Source organism: Helianthus annuus, chromosome 2, assembly GCF_002127325.2.
Source record: "Helianthus annuus cultivar XRQ/B chromosome 2, HanXRQr2.0-SUNRISE, whole genome shotgun sequence".
Lineage (NCBI taxonomy): Eukaryota > Viridiplantae > Streptophyta > Magnoliopsida > Asterales > Asteraceae > Helianthus > Helianthus annuus.
In genome coordinates, this window is record NC_035434.2 from 60115339 (window position 1) to 60134510 (window position 19172).

A 19172-nucleotide genomic window follows, 5' to 3' on the forward strand; every position below is an offset into this window, starting at 1 on the left:
TCAAAAATTCATTTGACGCTTTATCTTCGTCTGTAACTGTTACGTTACCTGGTTGGGGGTCATCGTCATCATAGTAGGTAACGACCGCTCTACCTTCATCCTCCAAAATCATGTTGTGAAGAATGATACATGCGTACATCACGTTACCAATCTGATCGTTGTCCCATAGTTGACAAGGCATTGCCAATATTCGCCACCGTTTCTTTAAAACACCGAACGATCGCTCGACGTCTTTACGTGCAACCATTTGTACCCTATTAAACTTTAATCTCTTTGGATCTATGGTACCGTGTCTTGTGAACGATTTTACGAAAACCCCTCACTCTGGGTAAATCCCATCAACTAGGTAGTACCCATACACGTACTCAACCCCGTTTACAAAGAAACTTCCTTTGGGTCCTATACCATTTACCCGATCATTGAAAAGGGGCGAGTGGTTTATAATGGTAATATCGTTATGTGAACCTGGCATACCGAAGAACTCATGCCATATCCAAAGATCTTGGGACGCAACCGCTTCAAGCATGATGGCTGGCATCCCGTGAAATCCACTCGTGTGAGCGCCTTGCCATGCGGTTGGACAAAGTTCCCAAGGCCATTTCATATAGTCTAAACTACCTAGCATCTCGGGTAGCCCATGATAATCTGCTTAATGTTCCAATATTTGTTGCATGTCACTGAACGAGGGCTTTCTCAAATATCTTTTCTTATAAAGTTCTAAAATACAGGAACAAAAGTTGTGAAGACTTTCTCTAGCTACACGTGCAGACATTTTTAAATAGTCATCCATAATGTCCGAACTATTGCCGTACGCTAACTGTCTAAATGCGGCCGTGACCTTTTGCCACGTACTAAATCCTAATTGCCCGGTTACATCCAGTTTTTGTTGGAAATAAAGATACTTCTCCTCAAGATCTGTAGATATCCTTAAAAATAAGTTTCTATTCATACGAAAACGACGCCTAAACATTTTTTCATCATACTTAGGTTCCGCTGAGAAATAATCGCTTACCAACAAATTGTTAGCGGTGTGCCGTTCACGAGCGATGTACCTCCTCCGTTTAGGTTGCGAAGTCTCTTCCTCATCGTCTTCCACGATAGCTTTCACCACCTTCGCGATCGTTTGTAGAAATATTTCCGTACCATCGTCAGATGATGATGACGATTCACTTAAACTTGAAGAACTCATGGCAAGATTGTGTTTTATGTGTTTGATATTGTGTGAGAAAAAATGTTAAATATGGTAAGGGTGGTGGGGGCGGTCAGTTATAGCACCGTGATAGGCTCTAACAACGCATGGAAAAATCAAAACATCCACCGCCACCAAAACTTCAACGTGTGATAGGCAATAGTCCGTGATCTTTTCAACGCGTTATGGGATTTTAGTGATGGAACATGTGAGGGGGTGTGAGGGTTTATTGGGGGTGTTGTGAGTGATGACCGATGCCACTAAAAAGGTTGTGAGTGATGGAAAAATAGTTGATGACATGGCGAAACTTGATTGAATACTTGTGAGTTATAGAATTCTATCACTAGTAACTAGGGGTGCAAACGAGCCGAGCCGAGCCCGAGCTCGACCAGGCTCGAGCTCGAGCTCGTTTAACACATGAAAGCTCGAGCTCGAGCTCGGCTCGATTCGAGCTTTATTTCTGAAGCTCGAGCTCGGCTCGAAGGTAATTTTTCAAGCTCGAGCTCGGCTCGGGCTCGACTCGTTTAGTATTTATTAATTAATTTATATTAATTATAATTATTATTATTATACATATAATTTAGTTATTTTTTATATTTATATAAATGGTAATTAATATTATATAAATATATGTTTAATATATTAATAAAAAAATATATAAACAGAAAGCTCGGTTAGGCTTGCGAGCCGGCTCGAGCTCGATAAGCGAAGCTCGGGCTCGGGCTCGTTTACTAAACGAGCTTGTTTTTAGGCTCGGGCTCGAGCTCAAGCTCGTTTAAGCTCGGCTCGTTCGAGCTTTTTTTCGAGCCGAGCTCGAGTAGCTCGCGAGTAGCTCGGCTCGTTTGCACCCCTACTAGTAACTACCCCGCCCCTAATAGTCAATGCCAAGCTTAACCTTCTTAAATGTAAATCATCCCAATCGCCCCATTCAATTGTTTCGTATTTGCTCCTTCTTCATTACTACTGATGATTGAAACCAAACATTGAAAGCCATACCAAATTGAAGACAAACCCTTCAACAGGAAATAAATCAACAGAAGTTGAATGCCATGGTTCAATGTCTTGCAGTTACGACATTCAAAGAACCCTACTGGTAACTATAAAGGGTTTCCTGTCCTGTCCTGTTCTTCATATATATTTTTCCTTCACACTCATGATTTTGCCCACTGATTCTCTCCTTCTTCACAAGACATATTAGACCTTTCTTTCGCCAATTCCTTTTAGTTCGTATCCCCTTATACTCATTGTGCTTGTGAGGAGATAGAAGACGACGCTGTTATGGTCGCCAATAACGACCTTCAGGGTTTCTATTTTGCTGCTGTTCTTGATGGCCATGTGGGTTTCTCTTCTGTCGTCAACTTTCTCAGGTTTGTATTCTGCACACCAGTTTGTGTTTTTATCTAACTCATCATTATAATATGAGACATGTTAATATAGGATATTAATAGGGTAATAAATTATTTAATTTGACAGAAACCAAATTACCACATGTAGGGAATGCCCTGAGCAATGCAAGGAAGTTATCTCTACAAATCTAGGTGAATTGCATTCTGCATATTTCAGTTAGCTAATTACATCGCATGTAGTCGTGTTTATGCTTAAATGGCTTATATTCGCCTTCGGTTTGCAGTATGGAGAAATGGACATTAATATCCCTCAATATTCTCTACAACCTATCGATTTTTCTTTCATGATTAACGAGCGTCAAAGTTATCATGAGAAGCCTAGATGCCACGTACCAGACCTTCATTCACCCCCAATTTCAATCTTCCGAGGATGACGTCACGCGAATTTGTTGGATCAGCAAAGTTACGTCTCAAATCAGGTAATTTAACCCAATCTCTCGGTTTTCTTCATCATTATTTGCTATACCTTTGTTTCTTGTTCTTTGATGTTTGTACATTTGTGTTTTCATCCGAAATTTGATCTGATCTCTGCTGGGTTTAAGTTAATTCTTTTCGGATTTTTGTTTCAGTGACCCCAAATTAGAGATTTGATTCGGTATAATTTTTTAGTGGCTGTGTGCAAGGAGGAAAAAGGTGGCATGTTATCATTAATTTCAACTCATCTAGAAAACTGCACATAATACTTGTGCGTATATAGTTAAGCAGAGACATGTATGCATCTAAGTTCTTTTTTATTTCGAATGGCAGAACTTTACTTTGATTATAGAACTATTTTTTATTTGCTCAACTATGGTAATCCAGTTAATTACTGCTTAATTTCCATTTAATAAGAAACGAGATCTAGAGAGAGGAGACGATGGAAGCTTCTCAGTATTGTGTAATCGATGTTGTTGCGTACTCGTCGTTCTGATGCTATTACATGCCCGTTACTGGTCTAAAACAGTTGTCTTTTGGTTAGGTGATATATAAGTTCTGAAGTTTGGGTTTTCTTAGGACGACAGGCTGGTCCTGATTGTGGAGCCTAAGATATTATTAGACGGTGAACATGGAACCGATAGGACATTCGTGGTTGAAAAAAAAAGTGTGGGCTGAGCCTGAGGTGTTCTTTTACCTGGCTGAGAACAATGTGTTGTTTGAAGGAATCCTTTTGAAGCCGAGCATGGTTACACCTTGAGCCAATTGCAAGGACAAAGCCACACCTCAACAAGTCGCGGATTACACTCTCAAACTTCTCAAACATAAAATCCCACGTGGAGTTCCTGGAATCATTTCAGGTTTCTATTTCCCATGTCAAGTTACTGTTTGCGTTTTTTTTTAAAAAGAGTTAACCGCCATTTCCGTCCCTGTGGTTTGTTCACTTTTGCCATTTTAGACCAATTTTCAAAAATACACCAGTTTCCTCCATGACATACTGGAAACGTGCCACTTCGGTCCAAATATTAAAACCCTTAATTTAACCTGTCTGACTTAACTGAGTTTTAATTTTTGAATTGAAGTGGCATGTTTTGAGTATGTCATGGAGGAAACTGATGCATTTTTTTAAAATTGGCCCGAAATGGCAAAAGTGAACAAACATAGGGACGAAAATGACAGTTAACTCTTTAAAAAATGAAAGCATATAAATTGAAATAAAGAAAATGTGTATTTAAACCTAAGTTAAGTGTGGTCATAAATGAAAGTTTTAGTGAAGTTTATACGTTGTATTAAATTTAAATCAAATGAAACGTATATATTAAGTTACGAGAATTAAAAGAGATTGAAAATCACATCACTTCCTTGGACTATTTATATCACCGTTAATATATATATATATATATATATATATAAAATATATACGTATTTCTTCAAGTTGCTAACTATTGATGGCACCTGCAAGGACCTGCTTAACCATTCTTCTGTTATCTCTCACAGTATCACATTCAGTATCAGGTGCATGGGTCGGTTTTACCTTAAAACCATAACCATAACTGTGATATCGGTTAATGGATAACCATAACCATAATCGATCGGTTATGGCGGTTATGGTTAATCGGTTATGGCGGTTATGGTTAATCGGTTTTGATGATTATAGCGGGTCGGTTGTGGGTGGTTAACCGTGTATTTAGCCTAGCTAAAAATAGCTTAATTTTTTTTAACATGCAATAAATTGTTATTGCATATTTGTATATATTAGTATATTACATAGTATTAAAAAAAATACATATAATCTATAATATTAATACCGATTATTACTGAATATTCAAATAAAGTGATCTGATATATTCCATAAATTCAAATAAACATTTAACCAAAACCGCAAAACGATATGAAATAACCAATAAATACGGAAAAAAATTTTAATCAAAAACATTAAATATCAAAAAACTAGTGAAGAGCGCTAAATCTTACAAAGATTTATTACATGTTGGTTCGGTTCGGTTATGGTGGTTTTGGAAACATTTATAACCATAACCGACCCGCTACTTTCGGTTTTCAAAAAAAAAACCATTAACCGACCCACCGGTTTTTGATTTGTTTCGGTTTTTCGGTTTGGTTTTGTCGGTTAATTCGGTTATGGTTGGGTTTTTTTTGCACACCCCTAGGTACTACCAAATCAAAAAATAAAAATTGAAGCTTTAAAAACTTTTTTTCTGTGGGTATTTGAAATTTTGAATCTTTTTTTGTTGAATATAGGTTATGAAGATGAAGGGGTGGCAAGTGTTCAACAAAACAAGAGAATTTTGGAATCAAGTCCACCAAGTTGTGTGAACAAGTGTATGAATTGCATGCCATGTGAGGCTACTTTGGTAATTCCTTCAGACACTAAGTTGATTGATTACAAGGATCAATCTCTTTGGGAAGATAATTACTATTACTATCCTCAAGTATGGAAATGTAAATGTGGTGATAAACTCTATGAACCTTGATCAAATAATTAAGATGTTATCTCAAGTATTAAGTTATATAAATATTTACATACAATGAAAATAACCGTGTATTCGAATATCTGTCTTTGATTCTGGTTAAGTTAGATATCAACTTTGACATTAGTTAATTTGAGTATTGATTGCATATGTTTCACATATTCTTGTATAAAGTTAACAATTGAAGCCATATGTAGGTGCGTACCAAACTTGAAGAGCTAAAACCTTATCAAAGCCAATTACCTAAATGTTAAGTTTTTTTGGTTAAGTCTAACTAGGCTTGTAATAAACAGAACCTTTCGTCAACTGTCCAATGGAAAGCTCATTTATGTTCGTTAATTTAATAATTAAACAAGCATGAACAAAACTTTTTGTTCGAATGGACATGAACACATGTCTCGTTCATTCATTTGTGTCCGTGAGCGTTCATTTAAGTTTGTTCGTGAACGTTCATTTGTTTATGTTTTTGTTTAGTTTCGTTCGTTAATACATTCATTTAAGATTGTTAGGCCCATTACAATCTAGCGTAGTTTAAGAAATTAAAATATTACTCATTACAATTTAGTCTAGTTACATACATATACAAAAACCTACTTAACACTGTCCAAAATCAATCGTCAACTTTTCCCTTCTGTCACCTGTTCTCTTGATTTCGCTTGAATTGCCACAGTTTCCTTCTCCCAATTTCTCTTCTATTTTGCCTTCTTTAACTGTCATTAGTTCATTACTATTGTGAGGTCTCTTGCATATTATCCATATTCTTCCGATTTCTTCTTAATCGTGCTTTTCTATCTTCTTATCGGCGGTTACTTCTCTGGCCGGATAACCGGAAAATAAACTCATTGCCCGTCACGATCCGACAACCAAAATACATTCTTTTTAATCTCAAACCCTGTCAGTGCTGGACACACCATAACGCAACCAACAATAACATTCAAATACCGTCGTGACTTACTAGTTAATAACCAAAAAACGCATCTCCTCCAACCACCGTTTCCTCAGTTATTGTCACACCCCAACCGATGGCGGAATCATCGGGGCGCGGAAATAGGCGAATCAGATTGCTCAAGAGAATCCATAACAACTAATAAGCGACAATATTTATTTCATTTGTTATCCCATACTAACAATCAATACAATCATGTAAGTTATCACAGATTTCTTGTCCTCTCGAACAATACAAGTCAGACAACCTAGATTTTAGGTGAGTTTCTAGACTTCCTAGCTTGATTTGATGTAGACAGCAACTAAACCTGCAACATACGTTAAAACAACGTCAATACAAAAGTATTAGCGAGTATACAGGTTTTGGTAGAGTAGCGTAAATAGTTAAAAAGTGCGGCGAATTACCAAATACATAAACGAGATACCTCAACATACATGCATACAAGACAGATACTACCAGCTAAGTCTCTCGAGCTGCGATTGCGATTGCTATTCATCCTAACTAGACCCCGTCGGGTACTATAGTACTATACTAGTTAAGGCGGGACCTTGCGAGTATAAGTCCTAACACATATGTAATTACCATCACGTGAAAATATGCATAACAGTTATTCGCAAGTGATAAATAGTTTAATTGTATGATTCGTTTTGATAAATCTGATTTGATAGGAACGTATGTTACACCCAAAAATGCGATAAAAAGGGTTCGAGTATACTCACAGCCGGTGTTCAGCAAGTAAACACAACTTGGTTGGATTAAAGGGAGCGCGTCTGAGATTAGCCTGATTACAGATTGATAGTGTAAGCGTTGAATAGTGCATTAAACGGTGGTAGTGAACCAAGTGTCGGATGGGAATCCGATCGGATGGGAATCCGATCGGATGGCAATCCGACTGGATGGCCAGTCGATCGGGTGGCAATCTATTCAGATGGTCATCCGATCAGATGGCCGTTCGATTGGATTGTTACCTCGTTTGGTAAAGGTGTGTTTGTGTATGATGGTTTGTCTTTTGAAGTTTTCGTTGTAGCATTTTGAAAACAGAGAAGTATCTCTACCCTTCAGGTCGATCGATCGAACGGCGGTTCGATCGAGTGGCGATCCGATTAGTAGGACACTTAGTGAGAACAAGTTCTCAGCAGGTTGTCACTCGATCGGATAGCAATCAGGTCGGGTGGCAATCCTTTGGAATGACAATGTATTGAACATGTCGAAAATTGTTTTAGTGTTGAAGTTCCAAATGTCTCATGGTAGGATGGTCGTTCGATCGGATGGCAGTGCGATCGGACGGTAATCCGTTCGACGTTCAGATCTTTGAAAAGTTGAATTTAAAGTTTAAGTGAGGAACCAAGTGCAAGCCGATCGTCCGATCGGATGGCAATCCGATCGGACGACAATCCGTCCCAACGGCCTGATCGTTTTTGGCACTTGATTGTTTTGAAAGTTTTGCAGTTTTGATCGAGACGGTGTGATATCGTGGTAAACCATAGAAACCCCATCAAGACCCAAGTGACCCGATCGAACAGGAATCACCCTAGTCCGATCAGTCAACTGTTTCAAGACGGTTGTTCATGTCTAACCCGGAATCGGTAGTCTCTTCGATAGAATTTAGATCTTGAACTGACGCATCACTAAGAAAGAGTAGAAGATCAGAACGAGCTCCGATTCTATCGGTTTTGAGTGTATTGAGTGTAAAAGAGTTGAAAGAAAGTTAGAAAAACCATCTTTCAATCCTTTTAAACATGAATATGTGCAGATCTATGTGAAAACATTGTTTAATCTTGTGGAATCATTCAGGTCTGAGTTATTCTTGGTGGAATGAGGCCAAGACTTGAAGTTCATAAGAACTCCATGATGACATCACCCTAGAACACCTCAAATCCACTGATTCCACAGTTAAAAGTTGAGATTCAAAAGAGAGAATGATGAAGAAGTGTGTGTAGATCATAGAAGCACAAGATTTCGGTTGAAAACTTACAAGAATCGTGAGAAATCGAGGGAAGATAGACCCAAAGCATTGTGGTCGAGTGAGAGTTGTCACATCACTTGAACAGTTATGTGACAAGGCTATTTATAGGTAAAGAGGAGAAAGGTGATGGAGTGCCATGGATCGGATGGCAATCCGATCGGGTCACACCTTGATCGGATGGCAATCCGAACGGATGGCAATCCGATCGGATGGCCAATCGATCGGTTGGTCATCCGATCTAGGGCATCCAGTGTGTTGGGTTTCGATGTTTCGTTTCATTCGTTAAACACTGCGATAGTTTGGTTACACATTTTCATACCCACATTCATATATTTATTATAATTAGTCATAGAGGGTCGTATAAATATCCATATATCAAAGTCCGCGTTGCGATAATCGAGTTGCGCGTTTCAAACATGCATTGCGTTGCGACACATCACGGCTTTCGAGGAGGGTAGAATAGGTCCTCACTCAACGTCATCGTGAGTGTTAGTACGTGCGATGCGATGTATTATCGTGATAAAGCATGCGTAATACGCGAAAATACTCCGAAATAGCGATGTATGCGATATAGCCACATTATGATCCGAATCTCTGGTGCTAGGCGTAACGACTAAGCGAGAGCGACGAGTTAAAGTGATTCGTTTAATCAAAGGCGATAACACACACAAGAATGCGATTCCAAAGCATTTTAAATTTTCGAAAAGTCGATTAATTAGGAAAAACTTGTTTATGAAAATCTTCCCACGATGCGGCGTTAACTGTATTGATGTCCACACCAGCGCTATGAGAAGGGTTTTGGTTAGGTTACTAAAAGATCTAAAAGTGATTTAAACTCATCTTACGAAATTTTCTCGCCACACGGCGTCAACTTGAGTCGATTGTCACACCAGTGTTACAAGAAAATCTTGTTTTGTACAAAGGTTTTTGGAAAAAAGTTTTATAGGAAAAGTTGGTTAAACTTTGTGTAAACAAAGCCTTTTTAATAATACCAAAAATTTAATTTTAAGGTCGGCCCCGCATGGCACTTTTCCACGAAAGTTCTACAATATGGCTAAAACACTTATATATAGGAAGTACCAGCGGCATATCCGCCATGTTTTATCCATATGGCTTCCGTCTCGTGAGGCAGTGTCATCTGTGTCGATATAGTACAGACAGATTTGCGATGACTCGATCCAAACGAGAATGGTTGGATCGAGTCTTGAAAGGGCGAACTAAGCGATGAAGTCGTTTTCGAACTCAGTTTAGTGATACGAGCGAGTGCGATAAGTGATGAGCGGTACGCGATAATCGATAACACAAACACCAAATACCAAGCATAGTAAACGAAGACGACAGTGGTAAGCGAAAAGCGAAAAGCGATGAGCGATAGCGACAAGCGATAGCGACAACCATCGAGCGATAAGCGACAGTCGATGCGTTGCAAGCAATGGAGACATGCGATTCGATTAGATTTAACAGCACCACAATTTTCACTAACATTAGCCCAGATGGCCTTTTTCCATGAAAGTCTGCTGATACGGCTAAAACACCACCATGTCTTAGCCCTATTAGTTTCGTCTTGTGAAGCAAGGTCATGAGTGCTAACTTAACGCAGATAACACAGATAACACAAGTCGCGATAAGAGTGTCGAAGCGGTGGGATAGGTGCGAGGAGTGTTAAGGCGAAGAGCGACGAGCGATGAGCGGTACACGTCAAGCGATCCATGATATCCGATTCACAGCAAGCGATACACAGTAAGCGGTAAGCGATAGAGCGATACACACAAAATATGCGATTAACCGAAGACACACCATAAGCGATAACTATCACACCCCGACCGCGTTAAAACAACGAAACCGCGGCGGAAACGTCGGGGAGTGTTGTAACAGAATCATCGTTTCACAACCATGGTAATTAAAAGTTTCGTTTTATTGATTCATTAAGTAAATTACATTGTCTTAAACCAAACAAACAAATTAAACATCGTCTATCATCGTTATTAAGTAACTAAGGCCTTGTCCAGATCCTATATGAACATGCATCCTAGCAACCAACATCATGCAACATCACCTGAAACATATGTAAAAAAACAAAGTCAGCAAAGAAATGCTGGCGAGCACATAGGTTTTATGAGAGTATCGGTTTCATGGCTCGTTTATATGTGGCAGTACCTCATTAGACTACAAGAGTCAAAAGTACAAACCTCGTTTTGAAAAGTGTATTGCAACATGATTAACCAACTCAAATCAAGTTGGTTATAGTTTATAAAATCTCACAACCATGATTCTTAACCCAAAACATTTGTTTAAGTAAACCAATTCGTAAAACATCTTGTAAAAACTCGTTATTAAAACTCGTATGGTTTATATCATTTAGAAAACCTTGTTGTGTGACATCGTTTCAAAATCGTTTCCCAAGTGAACAAAATAATGACACAGAATATAATATGATAAAAGCACTTATATATAAGATGTACCAACGATGTATCTACCATGCTTTTATCATGCTACACCCGTCCCATTATCTAATCACAACCCAAAGCCAATCGTTTACTCAAATCGTTTATCTCGTTTGAGTCGTTTCAATTCGTTTAACTCGTCCCAAAATCGTTTACATTTTAATTGTGAAACTACTTTTGGTCGTCTCGGTAATAACATTCAAACCTTCGTGACTCGACTATCTCGAAACTCGTATTAACAAACGACCAAAGGGTAAGTTAACAATCACAGATTCGGTCGTTACCTACATAACCCCCACACAAAACCATGGGTGTAGTCTGATAACGGGATTTGTCAGATCCTAACCTAATACTGATCGGCTTGATCAATGCTAATGAATGTCATTCGTTATGTAACTACGTCCAATAAGTTTGTTCACATTATCGAAATCGTTATTAGTTTAATATAAACCATCTTAATCGTTTTTGAAACCATCGTTTAAGTATCAAAATCATTTTAATACATATGAATCACCCCAAAACAATTGAAAACAGTAAAAGAGGGGATCTATGTACTCACATAGAAGTGCAAAGTATCCTCAATCAAAAGAACTCAACAAGCTCAGGCAATCAAGGAAATTCAAGTAGCACCTAGTATTCGAATCACTAGTAAATAAATCGACATTTAAATCGGAAGATCAGATAGAATGAGGTCTTGTAAACCAAATGAGTATTGGAACTCATGTGATATGGTTTAACAAAGCCTACATTCTAGATCGGAACCTAACCTAAGTGCTTTCGACCCGTTACGACCCGTTTAGGTAGCTTACGCTACTTTAACACGTCGTTCGCGCAAACGCGCGTTCGAGACGTCTAACTAGTCCTATGACAATTATTATATGCCCTAACATGTTTAAATAGGTTGCATAATCAGTTAAGTGACAAAAGTTTAAGTTACATATGCTTAAAATCCAATTATTTATGGAAAGGGCATTTTGGTCATTTACCGGCATATAAACTACCTATCATACAACTACTTAAACTAGGTGACTATAAGGTATAACCTCGGAAGGTTATTCCCTATGCAATTATGGTCACTAAACATGCTTGGTCGGATCCTAATGATCGACCTCGAAAGTCTAAGCGGTGGTTTAGACCGCTTGACTTACGACTCTAAACAAGCACTAAACTAAAAGTGACGAGCTAAACATGTTGGAGCATGTTTAACTAAGTTAGAAAACAGGTTTTGATATCAAAACAAAGTGTTTTGATACCCAAGAGTAGTTTGGTTGCAAAATACGCATAAATGCGCATTTTGACCGAAACTACGACTCGTCACTACGCCTAGTCAACGTGGTAATCAGTAGGTATAGTCAGTCACAAGGGACTATAACCATCGTGATTACGCTCACGTTGCAAAGTTCAAACAAACTTTGTGTTGACCAACTCGTGGTTAAAGCAGAAAGTAAAACACTGTTTGACTTTCACGCTCGAAAAGCGATAAAAGAACGAAAGAAGCTTACAAAGGGTCCTTGCTAGGGAGAACTTCATCTTAAAATCTCAGGTATGAAGTATTATAACTTCAACTTAGAGAAATCAGATCAAGGGTGAGTAGAAATGGAAGGAGACATGGCTTTATATAGTTTTCGCAAAACCGTTAGGATCGTTTCTTGCTAAAGAGGGAACGATCTAAGACATACATGTGGGCTAGTGGTATTCTAATACTAGGGGACATGTAAAACTATCAAAATCTAGCAGATGGTATCCCAAAACAAGCCTTAAAAACCATTGAAACCTCAAAATTGGACCAGATTCATTGTTTCTGTCTGCAAGTCTGTCGCGGCCCGCATAAGATTCACTTTCATCTTACGCGGCCGCCTGGCCAAGTTTGGCAGATTGTCCAAAATGGTCCCTGCACTTGAGAAACTTGCATTTTGATGCCTTTTTGACACGTTTAAGCCCCGTTAACCTCATTTCAAGGCTCTAAAATGATGTTAAAGTATAGGGAACTCAAAACATGCTCAAAAACATCTCGGATGTCGGTTCGTTTGGTCGTACAGTTGCGTTATTCGGTTAATTACGACGGAAGTCGTAACGAACGCAAAAACGATCCAAATTGTGCGACGAATGGAATTTTAACATGCCAATCACTAAAATAAAATATTTTAGTGATTGCATAAATTTTTGGGTGTCCGGATATATTCAGAACGTAAGATATGCGCGAAAATGCAAACTTATGCACTTTTTAACGCTTTTAGTCCCTATTGATCAAATAAGTTTATTTTAGCATACCGAACCCCTCAAAGCATATTTATAATCTATGTTAAGGATATTTAGGGTATCTTTAACTTATGATCAAGTTCCGGAATGTTCGTTACTATACAAAATCGGTACAGTTTCACAGTTTGACACAAATAGTCCCTACGATCGAACAAACTTGATTTTGACACACCAAACCATCCAAAACTTATTCCTAAGTTATGTGAAGGTTATTTAAGGTATGTTAAGCATATATCACTATTCCAGAGTGTTTGTCGTGTTAAACTGATTACGTTCGCGCATCAGTTTGCGTATAACTTTCTAGAAAGTGATTTAAAGCTTGAAATCGAACTCGAATCAAATCGTAAAATCATCAAACACAAATACATACATAATAACACCAAAACACATATAATAACACCAAAGCACATTGTTTTATTGATGATTAACATTGTTTTACATTGTACATCGATTACAGAGCACAATTGTCACAATAACGATCCATATAATAAGCGATTGAGATTGCGAACACACAATAAGAGATTACGCGAAACACATAATAAAAGTTTGTGATTTGCGAGATAGATTCTAGCGATAATGCGATTGTGAGCGTGTTGACTTACGAAAAGTCTTGCGATTACACGCTCGAGTTGTGATTGAGATTGTTACGCCTTGCGATGTAGTATAGTGTCGAAAATAACCACAATAGTATAATAGTTCTACGTTCCAACTCCACATGGCACTTTCTTCAAAAAACTCGGTTAGCATGGCGAAACACCGTCATGTTTCAACCATGCGCCCCTGTTCCGTGAATAGGGGTTACACTTCGTCAGACATGGTCAAGACGCTTATGTATAGGAAGTACCAGCGACGTATCCACCACACTTAACCATGCCCTGAACATTAAGGCATCATTGAAACTCACTACGATCTCCGTGCACTAACCAAAATAATCCTGTGTGCACCCGTGATTAATTTGATTCTTGCACGTTTATCGTACCTTATCTCAAGAACGCATAGTAGGGGTAAAATACATTATATAGTACATAGTGCTCGCATATAGATTGTGCGCGAGTACAAGAGAGAAATAGAATCCACATGCGTCGAGAGATAGAATAAGTTTCCTCACATAAAAGAAATTGACGGCGATAAGTTGTATTATTACAACAACATTAGAAGCAAAATAACGTTGCTGTGGAGTACTTCTACGGAGACTGCGGTTGTTGCTGAAATTCCTCAAGGTTGCAGTCCTGTGCGACAGTGCTGCGTAAGATGACCATACCAGTTGCAATTTGCGCAATAGCGGCAGTTAGCTTATGGCGGGTGATGATACGTACACGTGAAACACACGGGATGAGCTCCGTTGTAGGCGCGTTTCAACTGAATTGGAGCTGCTTGGAGAGGTTCTAGTTGCGACAGTCCAGTTGTTGAAGAGTCTGGGCTCATGGTCTTTCGTTTACGGCTGGGCTGAGCTTCCTGAGATGATGCGGTATCGTCGGCGGATTCGTCTGATGATTCGCTGGAGATATCGTCGAAGGAATCTTCAGAAGAATCGTCGGTAGATTCGCCAGAGGAATCAACGACAGTTGCTTGATGAGCCTGTTTGACAGGATTCTTGGAGAAAAATCCGTCTAAGACTCGTTTGCTGTTGATTTCTGCAGCCAAGCGGTAGGTTTCTTCGATGGTAGAAGGTCTTGCAGCTTCAACAAAATCGCCCACACATTCAGGCAAGCCGCGGACGTACTTCGTGATGGCCTTTTCTGAAGTGTTGACTTGACTTTGGCAGATTATGCTACGCTGTTTGAACCTTGCGGTGTAGCCAGTATTGTCACCTTTGGCTTGCTTAATTTCCCAAAATTCGTCTTCTAGCTTCTGGACTTCGTGGGGAGGGCAGTACTCTTCCTTCATGAGCTCTTTCAGCTCATTCCAAGAGAGAGCGTAAGCTGCAGAGATCCCACGTTTGTTACGTTCGGCTGTCTACCAGTCGAGTGCTTGCGATTGAAATACCCCGGCAGCGCAAGTAGTACGGAAACTATCGGGACACCCACTCTGACGAAGGGTAACTTCGATAGAATTGAACCACTGGAGTAGTTGGGATACACCTCCTTCACCCGTGAACTCCATTGGGTCACAGGCTTTGAAGTGTTTGTAGAGGAAAGCAGATTGCGGCGTTTCCGTCTTAGAGTCTTCGGAGGTTCGAGAGTTGCTGAGAGAGTGCACTTGAGCGACAATTTGAGGAATGACCTTGGCTACTTCCTTGGCCACAAGCGAGGCAATCCTCTTCTTGGTGCTTCGTTTGGCTCTTCTCCTAGTTGTTTGTCTCGAGGTAGAGTCGTTTGAAGATATCTAGACAGAGAGAGATTTGGAGTGAGATTCGATCATAATGATTTTTGAGTTTTGCGATGCGATTGAGCGCGTTCAAAACTTGATGCAGTAGTATAATAGTAATTTGAAGTCACATAGGAGCCACATAGGAGACACAAGATTCCTAAGTTCTCACACAATGATTTGTTTGTATTTAGATATAGATAGTTGTAGTTAACACTTATACATATACATATCGGTGTAGAATACGCGAGGACGCGTTGGGGGGGGGAGAGTGTAACATCTGTGTCTGAAATCATTGTAAACAGTTCAAGTATGAAAAAACAAAGTTATTTGATCCCAATCTTTGTTTGTTTATGTTTGACATTTTTCATGTTTTGACTTTTGTTCAATTTTAAACTCTATATCACTTTCTGGAGAGTTATACGCAAACTGGTGCGTAAACGCAATCAGTTTAATGCGACAAATACATCGGAACATCAACATATACTTAACATACCTTAAATAACCTTTTACGTCCGTTACGACTTCCGTTATAATTAACCAAACATCGTAACCGTACGGCCAAACAAACCGACATCCGAGATTTTTTCAAGCATATTTCATGTTCCCTATGTCATAACATCATTGTGGGGCTTGAAATTGGGTTTGACGGGTGTTAGAAGTGCCGTTACGCAACTAAACAAGGTGCAGGGACCAAAAGTGTAATTCTGCCAAAGTTGATGGCTTACGGACCGTAAGCAATAACCCTTACGGTCCGTAAGCAGGGGTCAGATGCAGAAACTCGTTTTAACTGCTGTTAACAGCCTTTCAACACTCCAAAGGCCAATGCCTCATGCCAATCTCTAGGGGTGGGGGCATATTGAGTTACCATAACATTCCGACACATGTACGATTGAGATTCGAGCATGGTATTCGATAAACGATCCTAACGGTTGTCCAAATACTATAAATACCCCCCCTTTCTTGCAAAAAACCACAAAATCTGATCTAAAAGCTCTAAGTTGAAGCCATTGCTTCATACCTGAGCTACTTGGATCAAGATTAGCTTTCGGGGACCCTTTGTAAGTGTTCCTTCGTTCTTTTATCGCTTTTCGAGTCCGAAAGTCAAACTTTGTTTAACTTTCTGCGTTGACCAGTTTATGGTCAATGCAAAGTTCGTCTGAACTTCATAACGTGAGCGTAATCACGATGGTTATAGTCCCTAGTGACTATACCTACTGATTACCATGTTATCTGTGACACTCTAGGTTTTTCCGAACGAACACCTTGTAATATTTTGTGTATATAAATATTATTAAATGAAAACGTGACCTTTGTGCATGATATGTTATGTATGTATGTATTATATATATATATATATGAGAGTCGAGACCACGACTCGCAACCACCCGGTTGCGAGTGGGCCGCTTGGTCTCGAGTGGGCCTTTGGGCCGTAACCGGTTTGGGCCGAAACCCTTAGCCTATGTTGAACCTTGTTATATAATCCCACCTTTCCCCACTTCTTTCATTTTACACACACCCACACTTCTCCTATTTTCTCTCAACTAGAAACCCCAAACCAACAACATTCCATCTCTTCCAACTTTCGGTTCAAGCTCAAGAATCTCGGACAAGAATCTCGGACAAGACCATCACTCGGACACTTCATCTTCTCTCATTTTCTTCCTTTGTTTTCGGCTCATTCTTCTTCTTCACAACCGGTTAGTGTTGTTACTATGTGCATGAAATTTATGTATGTTGTATGAACTAGAAATGCTTGGTTAGTAGTATTATGCATGATTTTAGGATGATTTGTGAAGTTTGGCACTATGTGTAAACCACTATGTTTGAATGCTTGATGACATGTTTAAAATGACTAACAAATGGTAGTCTAGGAGTATTTATGGCTAACCATACTATGCTTCATGGTTTCTTGCAAAATGATGATGCTAAACATAAGATTTCGGCTATATATTGTATGTTCTTTGTTCTTGCAATATTAATCTTGTTAAAATATGTGTGATTTTGGTTCATAAATGTATGATTATGTTGACATGAAAACCCTAGAAAAATGATGAATATAGGATGAACTTGTTGAATGTGGTTTGAAGATTCAAAAATGGCAAAGTTTGATCTAAGATTACTAATATTCAGATTAGGCAAAGTGTTAGTAGAAACCTTATTGGTTGTTTCCTAATCTGGGTCTGAATTCTTGGTACAAATCGGACTGATGGTTCTGCATCATCACGTGTGCATGAAAGGGACAGCTTCCGACTCGCAACCACGGCATTACGACTCGAGACCACGCCGTTGCGACTCGCAACCAAAGCGTGACAACTCGAAACCACACGATGCGACTCGAGACTACGACGGTTGCGACTCGCAACCACAACGTGACAACTCGAGACCACGGTTGCGACTCGCAACCACAGCGTGACAAGCCGAGACCACCTGGTTGCGACTCGAGACCTCCTGATTGCGACTGGGCTGTCCACTTTGGTTATTGGGCCATTTTGTGTTAACTTGGACTATCTGTTAAATGGACTATGTGTTGCTGTGTTCTGTTTGACTGTGTTACTGTTAGGGCCGGCCCAATAACCCCATGACTATTTACTTGTATGCATGTTACGTGCCTGTATGTGTTTTTATGTGAATGCTTGTACACCGAACCTGACCTATACCGGTAACCATGCTAGGACGTGGTGACCAACGTGATTGACAAGTAACCTAAACCTACCGAGCAACCCAAGGTGAGTTCACAACTTAAAAGCATGCGTCCCGGTGGTTTGGGACACGAGACTAAAACAACCCTATCCCCTTGTAAAAGGGGATACCATTTACATTCCTTCCCTAGTTATTGGGAACAAACTTACTTTTTCTTCCCTGGTATTGGGAAACCTATTGGTTAATTACTGTTTATACGGATTGCAACTAACGGCACTAAACGAAACTCTATCACTCAAGTCCCTACTACATAATACCGATTAGTCGCCGGGGCCAGGCGAACGGGTTATTAGTTGATAGCGCTATTTAGGTGTTTACCAGCCTCACACCGTGCCCTGGTTTGGGATCGGTCGTGAACTAATGTACTCAGGCATCCGTCAATGATGATAGAACATTGACATCGGGGCATCCTGCGGAAACGCAACGGTTACCTAGTGTTCGGTATTGGAAAAACAGTTTAGTCGCTAACTTTTGGGGTAGCTCCCCATGGCATGTATAAACGGATAAATTAACTGGTGAAACAAGTTTTTGGTAATTAAAACTGGACAACTAGTGAACTCACTCAGCATTATTGTTGACCCCTTACTGCATGCTTTGCAGGTAACCAGTGACGAAGGAGTTTGCTGCTTGGGAACGAGTAGTGTCTGTCCACCCTTGTGTTGGGTGTTACCTATTTTGAACTATGAACTTTGTTTAAACTGTCTTACTCATGCTTCCGCTACTTATTAACTGTTTGAACTTAAAACCTTAAACTCTGAACTTGATATTTGCTAATCTTATGGTTAGTAAGTATTACTTTTGTTATCAATTTTAATTATTCAGTATAATTGGTGGCTGGATCCTGGTCAGTCACGCCCTCGAAGCGGGTGCTATCCGCAGGTGGATTTTGGGGGTGTGACAGATTGGTATCAGAGCCATTGGTTATAGTGAACTTGGTTTTAAAAAGGGGAAAATCTTTTTGGAGAAAACCAGACTATAACCCGTGACTCGCGACGACACTACACTCCAAGTGCAAGGCTCAACACTTTTGACCTCATAGCTCGGACCAG

The 19172-nt window shown here is 39.5% G+C and overlaps 1 long non-coding RNA gene across 1 annotated transcript; it reads left to right on the plus strand.

Moving 5' to 3' along the window:
• Positions 1-2634: 2634 nt before the first annotated feature.
• Positions 2635-3848, plus strand: LOC118487348. Its single transcript, XR_004881463.1, has 3 exons — positions 2635-2727; positions 2820-3014; positions 3165-3848. It is a non-coding gene; the product is annotated as an uncharacterized LOC118487348 (long non-coding RNA).
• Positions 3849-19172: the final 15324 nt, after the last annotated feature.